The sequence below is a fragment of the Tarenaya hassleriana genome, unplaced genomic scaffold (genome assembly GCF_000463585.1).
Source record: "Tarenaya hassleriana unplaced genomic scaffold, ASM46358v1 Cleome20, whole genome shotgun sequence".
NCBI lineage: Eukaryota > Viridiplantae > Streptophyta > Magnoliopsida > Brassicales > Cleomaceae > Tarenaya > Tarenaya hassleriana.
Genome location: NW_010965373.1, coordinates 916264 through 931107, shown reverse-complemented (window position 1 = coordinate 931107; position 14844 = coordinate 916264). Strand labels below are relative to the sequence as shown.

General features: G+C 29.1%; 2 long non-coding RNA genes across 2 annotated transcripts; one reads left to right on the top strand and one right to left on the bottom strand.

Annotated features, from left to right (window-relative positions):
• Positions 1-606: 606 nt before the first annotated feature.
• LOC109116675 lies at positions 607-1493 on the bottom strand. Its single transcript, XR_002024181.1, has 2 exons — positions 1198-1493; positions 607-1028 (listed from the first exon to the last, which is right to left on the bottom strand). It is a non-coding gene; the product is annotated as an uncharacterized LOC109116675 (long non-coding RNA).
• Positions 1494-8623: 7130 nt separating this feature from the next.
• On the top strand, positions 8624-9510 carry LOC109116674. The gene is made up of 2 exons (XR_002024180.1): positions 8624-8919; positions 9089-9510. It is a non-coding gene; the product is annotated as an uncharacterized LOC109116674 (long non-coding RNA).
• The last annotated feature ends 5334 nt before the right edge of the window (positions 9511-14844 follow it).

Genomic DNA, 14844 nt, shown 5'->3' with positions numbered 1-14844 from the left:
TAGTAAGTGCTCTAGAAAATTAACGAAAGTATCAACAACGTTGGTATGTAACTATTGCCACGACACAAATGCTGTTGGAGTGCTAAGGTATTTCTACAACTCTTTTCCCCTAATTGCAACATCATTATTTTATATCAATGGCTAACTAATTTTAGTTGTCAATTGATTTTGTTTTATCAGATTCCGAGTTGAGTTAGTTGTGGAAGATGGAAAAGATGTTTCGGTCTTCACTGTCTTCGATAGAGAAATGACTAAACTACTTAACATTCGTGCTTCCGAATCAATAGAAACGAATGTACGTTATTCGACATATTCCAATTCTCCGCGAATGGTTTGTTGATCTATTTTTCTAAAATCTTCTTCTAAATGCATATTATTACAATGTTTATATGTTCGATTATTTTTCCGTGATGTAAATTAGGTTACTAATATGGGTGGTGATGGAGAAAATACGGAGATACCGAAGTGTTTTGCACCTATCATCGGGAAACAACTGACATTTCAAATAAAAGTAACGCCGTATAATTTCACAGCTAAACACCATTCGTTTACCGTTTCACGGATATTTGACGATACATTAGAATCCAAAGGCGAGACACCAAAAGATACAAATGTCGCAAAGGTACTTAAAATTAAATGTTCTTTGCAAAGTTGTATCATTAACTATATGTAAAGTATGATATAAATAATTGCAGGACCATACTGGGAAAAATCCTCAAGAGTGCGGAAAACCTCAAAATGCCAAAAGCTTGGGAAAAAAACCGCGTCACAAGTAAAATTTGCATTTGGAAACAACATTTTCCTATTCAACCTTGATTGCAAAAGTGAAATTTCTGTCTTTTCCTTTCGTTTTGGATTCGTATAATTTAGTATAAGTTTCCTAAATGTTTATGTTTTTTGTTCCCAAATGTTTCTATGTTAACCACAACGACATCGAACTACTTACCTCCATAACAATTCCTCTCAAGTTCTTGGAATTAAATGGTGGGATATTGAGCACCATCAAGCGGAAACGGTTGCTGAGAACACTGCATTTAGCACCAACACAAACAATTTAAATACCATTTCCCTTAACAATATCCAACATATCAATCTACACATCTGATTTGTAAGATGGTAACTTTTCCATTATCTACCAAATCGAAGCATCGGCGTACAGGATAATTCTTTGCGTACTGAGTATGAGATAATTCTTACCAGGCTGCTTTTTACACAAGAAAGCATACTCGGATGCTATGCTAACGAAAACACCAGAAGCTCACGCAGTTAATTAAACGTCATCCACTTATCTGGTATTCTCCACAGATTCAGTATATTAGAACTCAAAACATCGGAACACGAAGCTAACCCAGGAAAAGGGAAAGTGGAACGAGAAGCTAGCCCCTCAACAAGGATCCACACATTCAAACTTCAAAGGGAATTCGAAATGGAGATATTCGTATGATGGGGTTGTAGTAGTTGACAGTTGTTTTCCATCTTCCTTCTCTGACACCTTTGATCTGACACCTTTGATGGTATCGGCAATAATTCCGTTTGAATATTTGAAGAGTGATTCTAGAAAGATATTTTGTATCCGACTGAATCAAGTCACCATCAAATTTATCCACTAAATAAGGCACACATTTCTAATGAATATTCTTCTCTTTCTCACCGTATATGCATTTTACCTGTTTTATTACTCTTTCCAATTTCTGCATTATTTCAATTTCCATACTAATCTAAATATTCTGTGATAAATACACAATAATTTATTTTAAAAGATTTTAAAAACTTAACGACCTCCTAAATTATTGCAATCAAATAAAAGACAAAATAAATTATTGATTATGAGTATATTTTATTTAATACGCTTATTATTTATAAGTACTAAAACAAAAGCATTTGTTCTCTTCTTTGTTCAAAGTTTCTCCAAACAAAATAGTAACAAACACATCGTAAACTGTTCATCACATCCGGTGGTACTAGGGGTCCTCATATCCCAAGGTTAGTTTTCAAATATAAATTAGTTTCAACTCATACTTTCATAAAAAAATAACATAAATTTTATTTACAATATTACACATATAATTTTGATAGAGGGCATATTGTATGTAAAGAATTAAATTTACATGCTTGAATTTAATGGGTTTTCCCGTTTAATAAAAGTTAAGATTCAATCTATTAAAATATTGTACTACATTAGGCCGATATAAGGTTTGTAATATAAAGTTCCATTAGGTGTTTAATATATGAACTTCTATTTTATTTATATACTTCTATTAGTGGAAAAGGTTTCAACCAAAAACAAAATATTAGGAAAATAGGCAAACTAAAATGTTCTACACTATAGATGAATACATTGAATTCATTTATCCTGATATTTAAAGTCCTCCTCTACAAAATGCATGTATCATATATACTATCTAAATCGATGTAAATAATAACCGGACAACATTCTAAGCGAACCAAATAATTTAGATACATACTACACTGTGACGCTAAAAATTACAACAAGATTTTTAAATATATACATCTAAATAATAGCAACTACTAAAGTATACCAAAATGTATCCAATGTCGAAACGAATAGACAATTCTATATTTCAACATCCACAAAAATTATATAACATATCTAATCCCTAAATCCAAGGAATCAATTATTAAAAACAAATCAAGTCTTAAATAATAACAAAGGATTTTGATTTTAAAAAAATATTATGTTGTAATTATACAAAATAAATTGTTTCATGCCAATAAAAATAATATATAAATAATTATTACAGAAAGCACATATATATAAAATAATTATATTATTAAATCAAATAATTATTATAATTCATAACTTATGTTATAAAAAAAAATATTGAACATTCATTCATATAATATTTAATACGATTGTTTTATATTCCAAATATATTTTTTGGTAAAACATATATATAATACAAAAGCATATAAACGTGTTTTCCTATAATATATCTTCGTTATATTAATATATAATATATAATTTTAAAATGGAATGTACCAACTCCGCGTAATAGGCATGATCAATTTATATATTCGCGATGCAATCAACTGTTCTGACAGATTTTCAATTTCCAATTTTCAATCAGCATTTGATTAATACATGTTCAAACGAAATATATTATTCAATACGCTTGCATCTATATATTTTTTAACGCATAGGACAGCTTGTAGTTATGTTAGTGAACCTCCAACACCAGTTGAAACCTTAACATGCAAAATGGTGGTTTGGAAGCGTTTTTCATTTAATAAATAGTACAATTTAGAAAAATGTAAATTTATGCACGTACTTATTATTAAAAAATTCCGGTAACAAAGACAAGTTTGCATCCAAACCACCCTATATATGACTTATTAATAACCATTACAATTTACACAACATATATTGATATTGATAGACATATCTATAACTGTAGATACGACGAGGCTTGCACATTGTGTCAATGATATCTTCAAAAAACAACATAATAATCATTTCAACATTTTTTAATCATTTATTTTAGTTTCCAAATTTATACTCCTATATTCCTTTATTCTCAATTATATATATTCTTTGTATTTGAATAGTTATTCATAAGCTCTCCACTATTGTATCAATAGAGAAAATAATTTTATTTCAGCTGTATACTATGAAACTTTATTCCATACCTATATATTCCATATCCTGGTCTTTGAAAGTATTTATATATAATATTCTATAAATCCATATTCTGTATTTGTTGTATTGCTTTAATCTTCAAAAATTAACCTTTATTGGTTGCATCAATACCAATTGTTTTTATTTCACGAAATTATAACAATTTCTAAATAGTTTCAAAATTTATATGTAAAAAATTCGCAGACTTTGACGATTGCCAAGATGCGTAAGCCGAGAACAAATACGTCACACAACCCTCAAGGATGTGACAAAGTAAAAACAGGTATGTTCTAATCCCAAATATTACTCCCTTATCAAACTGACAACTTATGTTCTCAAAGTTATTATAAATAACTATTATTCTAAATCAATTTTTCTATTTAAAAATTATAGGTTCTTATGGGAATAATATTGAACATCGTCCATGGCTTGCTGATAAGTATCTCTCAAACATTAATTCAGTAAAAGAAATCACCGACATGACGGAGAGAAATGGTAAACGTATATTATCTTTGTATATACCAATATATATTTTATTTTACAAATACAAAATTATTGTGTATTACAATCCATTTATATATAAAAAATAATATGTTGGACCTATTTATTACATGCTTTTTAAACACGCTTTGATTAAAAATATTAAAACAGGTATGTTCTAATCCCAAATATTACTCCCTTATCAAACTGACAACTTATGTTCTCAAAGTTATTATAAATAACTATTATTCTAAATCAATTTTTCTATTTAAAAATTATAGGTTCTTATGGGAATAATATTGAACATCGTCCATGGCTTGCTGATAAGTATCTCTCAAACATTAATTCAGTAAAAGAAATCACCGACATGACGGAGAGAAATGGTAAACGTATATTATCTTTGTATATACCAATATATATTTTATTTTACAAATACAAAATTATTGTGTATTACAATCCATTTATATATAAAAAATAATATGTTGGACCTATTTATTACATGCTTTTTAAACACGCTTTGATTAAAAATATTAAACTAAATTTTACAGTACCTTTAACTCTAAAACAACGTCTCTTTCCCCAGTCGTTATTGACATATCACCGACGATCAATCCGGCGATCTCCTCATTGATTGGCAGCTCGTATTGCTTACCACGTTTTTTTTGCTCTACGAACGTGATTCTGAAGTTGGCAACGTCCCCAGATTCATAGCGATCCCTTGCCTTTCTAAAGATCTTTGCAAGGCAATTAAAATCGTCAGTCATCTTAATAAGACCGGCTACAATTTTCTCATCTAAATCTCCAGCAGTCGATGTTCGGCTTAGTGTACTCAGACGATTACGGACCTCATTTGCAGTATCGTATATATAAAGTTGCGCAAACTGAGGGGGTCTTCCTTCCACTGGTAATAGAGATCCTATTTGGTGGTGATTTTGGCCATGAATTCTGAACGCATATGGACCATTTCCTGATGTCACTGAATGGTCTATTTTTCCACCAATTGAAGTGAAAGAAAGGATTGAGTTGTACGCTCTAATATTCGTACGGAATGTAGTAGAGTGTTCGTATAACTCTTTCAAGAACTGTGGAGGATCGGGCACTGGTGGTAGTTTGACTCTGCCTTGCATACAACATATGTTATACTGCAAATTCCCTTTACGGCCCTCACGACCAACACTCTCTTTTTGCCATACTAATGCGTCACAGTTTGGGCAATGATGGAGATCACCATTGGTAGAACTTGGTTGAATGGATTTTCCTGTTTTACCGATTTGGAATTAGTATTACGATCATATTGGTTTGTAATAATACAAATGAAGTAAAAATATTTGACGACGTTTGATTTTATCTGGATGTTGAGACTGTGTTAGATGATTTTGGTATTGATGTTATCGTTACTGTTTGATTTTTTTTATTAGGTGAGATTCTATTAGAGAAATCCAAATATAGTATATTTTCCCCCAGGGAAATATGTAGGTTTTAGGGGTTATTAAAGTAAGAGTCGGTGGTGTAATTGTTGCGAACATCAAAATGTGGAATAAAGTTTATAGATTTATTTGTGTGTGTGTTTTTTTTTTATGATATCGATATTTATATGGAGACAGAGGTAACAGAAACATAAATTCCATACCTTTTTCACGATGGAGTGCATGCTTGGCGAATATGATGGCTCGCCTTACACTTCGTCTCTTTGCACATTGTACTGTAAAATTTAGTTTAATATTTTTAATCAAAGCGTGTTTAAAAAGCATGTAATAAATAGGTCCAACATATTATTTTTTATATATAAATGGATTGTAATACACAATAATTTTGTATTTGTAAAATAAAATATATATTGGTATATACAAAGATAATATACGTTTACCATTTCTCTCCGTCATGTCGGTGATTTCTTTTACTGAATTAATGTTTGAGAGATACTTATCAGCAAGCCATGGACGATGTTCAATATTATTCCCATAAGAACCTATAATTTTTAAATAGAAAAATTGATTTAGAATAATAGTTATTTATAATAACTTTGAGAACATAAGTTGTCAGTTTGATAAGGGAGTAATATTTGGGATTAGAACATACCTGTTTTTACTTTGTCACATCCTTGAGGGTTGTGTGACGTATTTGTTCTCGGCTTACGCATCTTGGCAATCGTCAAAGTCTGCGAATTTTTTACATATAAATTTTGAAACTATTTAGAAATTGTTATAATTTCGTGAAATAAAAACAATTGGTATTGATGCAACCAATAAAGGTTAATTTTTGAAGATTAAAGCAATACAACAAATACAGAATATGGATTTATAGAATATTATATATAAATACTTTCAAAGACCAGGATATGGAATATATAGGTATGGAATAAAGTTTCATAGTATACAGCTGAAATAAAATTATTTTCTCTATTGATACAATAGTGGAGAGCTTATGAATAACTATTCAAATACAAAGAATATATATAATTGAGAATAAAGGAATATAGGAGTATAAATTTGGAAACTAAAATAAATGATTAAAAAATGTTGAAATGATTATTATGTTGTTTTTTGAAGATATCATTGACACAATGTGCAAGCCTCGTCGTATCTACAGTTATAGATATGTCTATCAATATCAATATATGTTGTGTAAATTGTAATGGTTATTAATAAGTCATATATAGGGTGGTTTGGATGCAAACTTGTCTTTGTTACCGGAATTTTTTAATAATAAGTACGTGCATAAATTTACATTTTTCTAAATTGTACTATTTATTAAATGAAAAACGCTTCCAAACCACCATTTTGCATGTTAAGGTTTCAACTGGTGTTGGAGGTTCACTAACATAACTACAAGCTGTCCTATGCGTTAAAAAATATATAGATGCAAGCGTATTGAATAATATATTTCGTTTGAACATGTATTAATCAAATGCTGATTGAAAATTGGAAATTGAAAATCTGTCAGAACAGTTGATTGCATCGCGAATATATAAATTGATCATGCCTATTACGCGGAGTTGGTACATTCCATTTTAAAATTATATATTATATATTAATATAACGAAGATATATTATAGGAAAACACGTTTATATGCTTTTGTATTATATATATGTTTTACCAAAAAATATATTTGGAATATAAAACAATCGTATTAAATATTATATGAATGAATGTTCAATATTTTTTTTTATAACATAAGTTATGAATTATAATAATTATTTGATTTAATAATATAATTATTTTATATATATGTGCTTTCTGTAATAATTATTTATATATTATTTTTATTGGCATGAAACAATTTATTTTGTATAATTACAACATAATATTTTTTTAAAATCAAAATCCTTTGTTATTATTTAAGACTTGATTTGTTTTTAATAATTGATTCCTTGGATTTAGGGATTAGATATGTTATATAATTTTTGTGGATGTTGAAATATAGAATTGTCTATTCGTTTCGACATTGGATACATTTTGGTATACTTTAGTAGTTGCTATTATTTAGATGTATATATTTAAAAATCTTGTTGTAATTTTTAGCGTCACAGTGTAGTATGTATCTAAATTATTTGGTTCGCTTAGAATGTTGTCCGGTTATTATTTACATCGATTTAGATAGTATATATGATACATGCATTTTGTAGAGGAGGACTTTAAATATCAGGATAAATGAATTCAATGTATTCATCTATAGTGTAGAACATTTTAGTTTGCCTATTTTCCTAATATTTTGTTTTTGGTTGAAACCTTTTCCACTAATAGAAGTATATAAATAAAATAGAAGTTCATATATTAAACACCTAATGGAACTTTATATTACAAACCTTATATCGGCCTAATGTAGTACAATATTTTAATAGATTGAATCTTAACTTTTATTAAACGGGAAAACCCATTAAATTCAAGCATGTAAATTTAATTCTTTACATACAATATGCCCTCTATCAAAATTATATGTGTAATATTGTAAATAAAATTTATGTTATTTTTTTATGAAAGTATGAGTTGAAACTAATTTATATTTGAAAACTAACCTTGGGATATGAGGACCCCTAGTACCACCGGATGTGATGAACAGTTTACGATGTGTTTGTTACTATTTTGTTTGGAGAAACTTTGAACAAAGAAGAGAACAAATGCTTTTGTTTTAGTACTTATAAATAATAAGCGTATTAAATAAAATATACTCATAATCAATAATTTATTTTGTCTTTTATTTGATTGCAATAATTTAGGAGGTCGTTAAGTTTTTAAAATCTTTTAAAATAAATTATTGTGTATTTATCACAGAATATTTAGATTAGTATGGAAATTGAAATAATGCAGAAATTGGAAAGAGTAATAAAACAGGTAAAATGCATATACGGTGAGAAAGAGAAGAATATTCATTAGAAATGTGTGCCTTATTTAGTGGATAAATTTGATGGTGACTTGATTCAGTCGGATACAAAATATCTTTCTAGAATCACTCTTCAAATATTCAAACGGAATTATTGCCGATACCATCAAAGGTGTCAGATCAAAGGTGTCAGAGAAGGAAGATGGAAAACAACTGTCAACTACTACAACCCCATCATACGAATATCTCCATTTCGAATTCCCTTTGAAGTTTGAATGTGTGGATCCTTGTTGAGGGGCTAGCTTCTCGTTCCACTTTCCCTTTTCCTGGGTTAGCTTCGTGTTCCGATGTTTTGAGTTCTAATATACTGAATCTGTGGAGAATACCAGATAAGTGGATGACGTTTAATTAACTGCGTGAGCTTCTGGTGTTTTCGTTAGCATAGCATCCGAGTATGCTTTCTTGTGTAAAAAGCAGCCTGGTAAGAATTATCTCATACTCAGTACGCAAAGAATTATCCTGTACGCCGATGCTTCGATTTGGTAGATAATGGAAAAGTTACCATCTTACAAATCAGATGTGTAGATTGATATGTTGGATATTGTTAAGGGAAATGGTATTTAAATTGTTTGTGTTGGTGCTAAATGCAGTGTTCTCAGCAACCGTTTCCGCTTGATGGTGCTCAATATCCCACCATTTAATTCCAAGAACTTGAGAGGAATTGTTATGGAGGTAAGTAGTTCGATGTCGTTGTGGTTAACATAGAAACATTTGGGAACAAAAAACATAAACATTTAGGAAACTTATACTAAATTATACGAATCCAAAACGAAAGGAAAAGACAGAAATTTCACTTTTGCAATCAAGGTTGAATAGGAAAATGTTGTTTCCAAATGCAAATTTTACTTGTGACGCGGTTTTTTTCCCAAGCTTTTGGCATTTTGAGGTTTTCCGCACTCTTGAGGATTTTTCCCAGTATGGTCCTGCAATTATTTATATCATACTTTACATATAGTTAATGATACAACTTTGCAAAGAACATTTAATTTTAAGTACCTTTGCGACATTTGTATCTTTTGGTGTCTCGCCTTTGGATTCTAATGTATCGTCAAATATCCGTGAAACGGTAAACGAATGGTGTTTAGCTGTGAAATTATACGGCGTTACTTTTATTTGAAATGTCAGTTGTTTCCCGATGATAGGTGCAAAACACTTCGGTATCTCCGTATTTTCTCCATCACCACCCATATTAGTAACCTAATTTACATCACGGAAAAATAATCGAACATATAAACATTGTAATAATATGCATTTAGAAGAAGATTTTAGAAAAATAGATCAACAAACCATTCGCGGAGAATTGGAATATGTCGAATAACGTACATTCGTTTCTATTGATTCGGAAGCACGAATGTTAAGTAGTTTAGTCATTTCTCTATCGAAGACAGTGAAGACCGAAACATCTTTTCCATCTTCCACAACTAACTCAACTCGGAATCTGATAAAACAAAATCAATTGACAACTAAAATTAGTTAGCCATTGATATAAAATAATGATGTTGCAATTAGGGGAAAAGAGTTGTAGAAATACCTTAGCACTCCAACAGCATTTGTGTCGTGGCAATAGTTACATACCAACGTTGTTGATACTTTCGTTAATTTTCTAGAGCACTTACTACAAGCGATGTAGGTCCAACCATTTTTAGTCATAACTTCAGTAACCGTAGCTTTGCATAAAAAATCTGCTTCCTATAATTGGATAAGAAGATGATTATTTTTTTAGAATGAATTGTGTACATTTAGATTATTAAAATAAGAGTTATATAAACTTTATAAAATCTAATATGTTTAAATTCAATGTAAATTAGTATACCTGACTTTTTGACATCGTTATGAATTCAAACATTTCTTCTATGGAAACTGTTTCCATCTTCATGACCGTATGGACGGGTTCCTCGATTTTTAGTGCTACATCGATGTTGTCTTTAAACCTGTGTAAAAATATTATGAAATACTTTCGTAATTTATTGGACAATGATAACAAATAAATAATTTAAGAGACATACATGCTGATAAATTTTTGGCTTGCATCGGACTCGTCGTCAAAGAAAAACCTCGAAGCTGATGTTGTATTGAGATATAATGCTCCTATATGAATGAAAAAGATTTATTAGACTTTTAATGGTTTTTCATAAGCGATAAAAACTCTAAATTTATCGTGTGTATGATTAACCAAAGTTAAATCATGGATTAGTTTTTTACAAATCAGTACCCCAAACCGGATAAAGGTTTGTCTCTTATATTGCATTATTCGAATAAATAAATTACACAAAAGTTCCCTTCTTTACCTGACATGATTAAAGTGGAAAAACTGTTGAAATTAAAATTTGTGAAAAACACATACCTCTTATATATATTGTCACCGTAGGAAAATTCCAAAATATGTAATCATACCATACCACAACCCCATGACACATTCACTCCTAATAATAATGCGTAACATCATGATAGGGAAAAAAAACCCCGTTAAATTGGGGGCTTATGAAATATTACCTCCGACCAATTTTGGATTTATATTAGTGACTAAAATCACAGTTGGTTGAATAGTTGTTTTCTCCAATTTCACACGAAGATCATCAGCTTTCGCATCCCATGCAGTGACTCGAATGTCTTTGGCACTACAAGAACATGAAACATAACGAAAAAGAAAAAATTAAAATACCACATATAATATAACACATGTTCGAAGAATATTATAATATTGGAAGATACAACCATGTAAATATATATATACCTTGCCATTTGTAGATCTAACACAATTCTTTGCTTGGACAACGAATGTTCATTATTAGTATCTTTGATACTTCGGACTCGACCAATAACATCTACGAGTTAATAAAACCAAAAGATTACTATCGGACAATAAATAATTTAAGAAAATCCAAAAAATGAAACATAGTCACATAAGATAAAATATCAATTCACCCGGTAATTCTTCATTGCTATTAGCCAAAGCAATCAATTCATCGTAATCGCGAAACCTAAAAAACTCTTTAGGTATTTCATTAGCGATGTCTTCAACTTCTAAAATATTTGTTTTATCCTTAAAGCGAATAGCTAACGTGAAATCGGTTAGCTTGAACAATTCGTTAGACCTAACAACGTCAAAATCAGTTAGAACATAAAGAGCTCCTTCACGTAATATATCTTTGTAGTCACTCAAACGCTGCCGGCTTATTGATCCTTGAATAACGGTAGACTGTAGGTGAGGAAAAAAAACACAAAGATAAGAATATTTTAAGTAAATTAAACAATGACTTTTGTGATCACAATAAACAAATAAAATAGCAGAAATAGTATATGTAATTCGGTATACCTTTTCATCGATGAGTAAAAAATCGAGACTCATGAGCTCACCACATTTTTTGATATTTCGAGCTTCCCAAAACCTTAATAATCGACCAACTACTCGTTGCATTGGTCGACCAATTCGGAGATCAGATAACATTTGACACGGAGGAAGAGTATGAAATCCAAAGGAAGCCATATTTTTTAAAAATAGTAAAGTTTTTGTGCAACAGCGTCTTTGAGATATGAATAATATTTTCTGGTAAATCAGGAGGACATGAACAGAGAGGTTTATATAATGTAGCAAAGACATTCTGATGTTGCATGAGCAAAGACGTTTTGGTAAATTATGGGCTAACGTTATTCTAATTATTTTATTATTAAATTATTTGACATAAATGTGATTAAAGACCGCATGGTCAATGACGAAATAATTCAATTTGGCCAAATGATTCGTCAGGATGATAAATTCTGAATGTAACCTCCACTCAGTAGACATAAATATTGAAGGACGAAATATCAAGCGGCGGCTGCTATTAATGGATGTTAAAGTCTTGGGTATTGTGGTTTTTCAAAAATAAATGTTAATTACTCAAAATTTTAATCACTCAATTGATATAATTATAGTTATTTTGGGAACGTTACCTTTTATGCTAACCTCCACTCCTATTAGTATTTATTTACCCACTAAATCTATTTAATTTTATAGTTTTTTTAAAAGACGTTACTATGTATAATATGTTGGAATTATTTTTAATAGGAATATATTCAATTAACATATGGATAAAAAAAAATTAAACATCCCAATGAAGTAATCAGACAGCCAAATGGTCTGTTATATATATGTAGTTCATTTATTTACATAAACACACACATATATATATATATGCATACGTATACATATATAAAACTTATAAATTATCACCATAGATTTTATTTTGAACTGTATATGATGTGTGTGTTATTGTTCGGTAAAAGTTTAATCTAAAAATTTTTACCCATGTCTAAAAAATAGTTGCATGGTCTGTTATATACATGTATGACTGTTATGTACATAATCACACATAATATACATAGGTGTATAAAATAAGTGCGTGGTCATGTTTGAGAATTATATAGTTTTAGAATTTAATTTGTATTCAAGATTTTTCCAATATTTTGTGAATAAATTTTATTTGATAAATATAATAATATTGTGGCATTTTATAATTTAATTTATTATCATATTTTTTAAAAATATTATCATTTTTATTTGTAAAGATGAATTTTTTTTTAAAACTATAATAGATTATGCATACAAAATCGATACATAGATGATGAGTAGAAATTAATTTATAATCATGAACTTCTTGAAATAATATAATTGTAATTTGTAGAGATAATAATTTTAATTTGTAAAATTGATATATAGATGATGATGTGGATGATGAGGTGTTTTCAAATGACCAATTAAATTTGATAAACTTGATGATTTGGATGATGAGGTGTCTTCACCACAATCCTTTAAACTCCTTTATTAATATATATAGATTTTTTTTGGTGAATTTCTTTGACATTCATTTATTCATTCAACAAAGTAACAAATGCACTGTGACACATGGCTGAGTTTTAATTGGATGATTCTTTGTCTACCACGTAATTTATTTTCTAACGCGCACACAATTATTATTAAAAGAAAATTACTTTGTCTCTTTCAATTTTTCTACAGAATCAGAATTAAATAATAAATTGAATGTAATTTAATTCATATTAAATTTTGTTTTATTCAAACTAAATAAAAACTTTATTTTATTTAAATTAAATTAATATAATAAAAATCAAATAACAAGTATTTAAAAAATAATAAAAACCCGAATTCGACAAAATTAATAAAATTCTTAAATGATAATAGAATAAATCTATTTGCTTTCAAAATTAAAACTACGAATATAAATTATCTATTGGTTGGAAAATATTTACTGTCACATTCACTGCATTGTTATATAAGGTCCAAATAATTTCTTATGATCATAACAACCGACCAGGAACCAGTAATTCTGATTGTAAATAAAACATCCTTAATTCCTTCTGATTAGGTGAGTGTATTGATATATTTATATTTGCACATTATAGACACCGACATCACCTATTGCATTTTATTTTAAAATTTAAATGTTAAAGATATGTCATTGGTATGCTATATGCTTGTTTTTTATATCATATCATTAAACACGAGCATTGCAAAATAATGGTATATATATATATATATATATATATGAACGACCTTTATTGGTCTAGCCGGCGAGTCATTTGTGTGTAACCAACGTCTCTATTCTATTATTGACTACGATTTGGTTCGCTTATTGTGATTCATTTTTTTATATATAATCTCTAAAAATTCATCGGTCCTTTAGTCCAAATTCGGGTGAATATGTTTTTTCACACTTGGATTTGAACCCAAGATAAAAACATGTTATTATCATACCACTAGACCACTCAAATTTGAATATTGTGATTTATATTTACAAAAATAATTATTTAAATATAATGTATAAATCAATATTCTAACCAAAATTTCATATTAATCAAAGTTAGAAATAGACACTTTTGAAGTACATAAAAAAACAGAATATTGAATATCTATGTATACATTTATAGATAGTAGAGTTTAATGTTTGGAATTTTAATGGCCAATAATTTGGATATTCAAATTTAGAAATAAATTTAGAAAGAAACTAATTGAACGTTTTAGAAGTGTGTACATCTCGTAATAGTCTTATCCCAAATAAAATAAAGAAAGAGAACGAGAGAAGCAACGTTGCTTGGATTTGCAAGAAATTGGATGCAGACAAAAAAACTTTACAAAGATTGTGGATTAAATTAAACCATTTAATTCATTTTTTCATATAATTATTATTAATAAAAATAAAGAAAAATGTGAGTGAGGTGGGACAACAGGATCTTTTGCTCCAACAAATCTATTGAGTTCTTTTAGTGGGACCCATACAAAGATTTGATGTCTCACTTCCCCGTCTATATAACTCTCCCATCCCCTCCCCCTTTGGATCCCCCCTTCTCC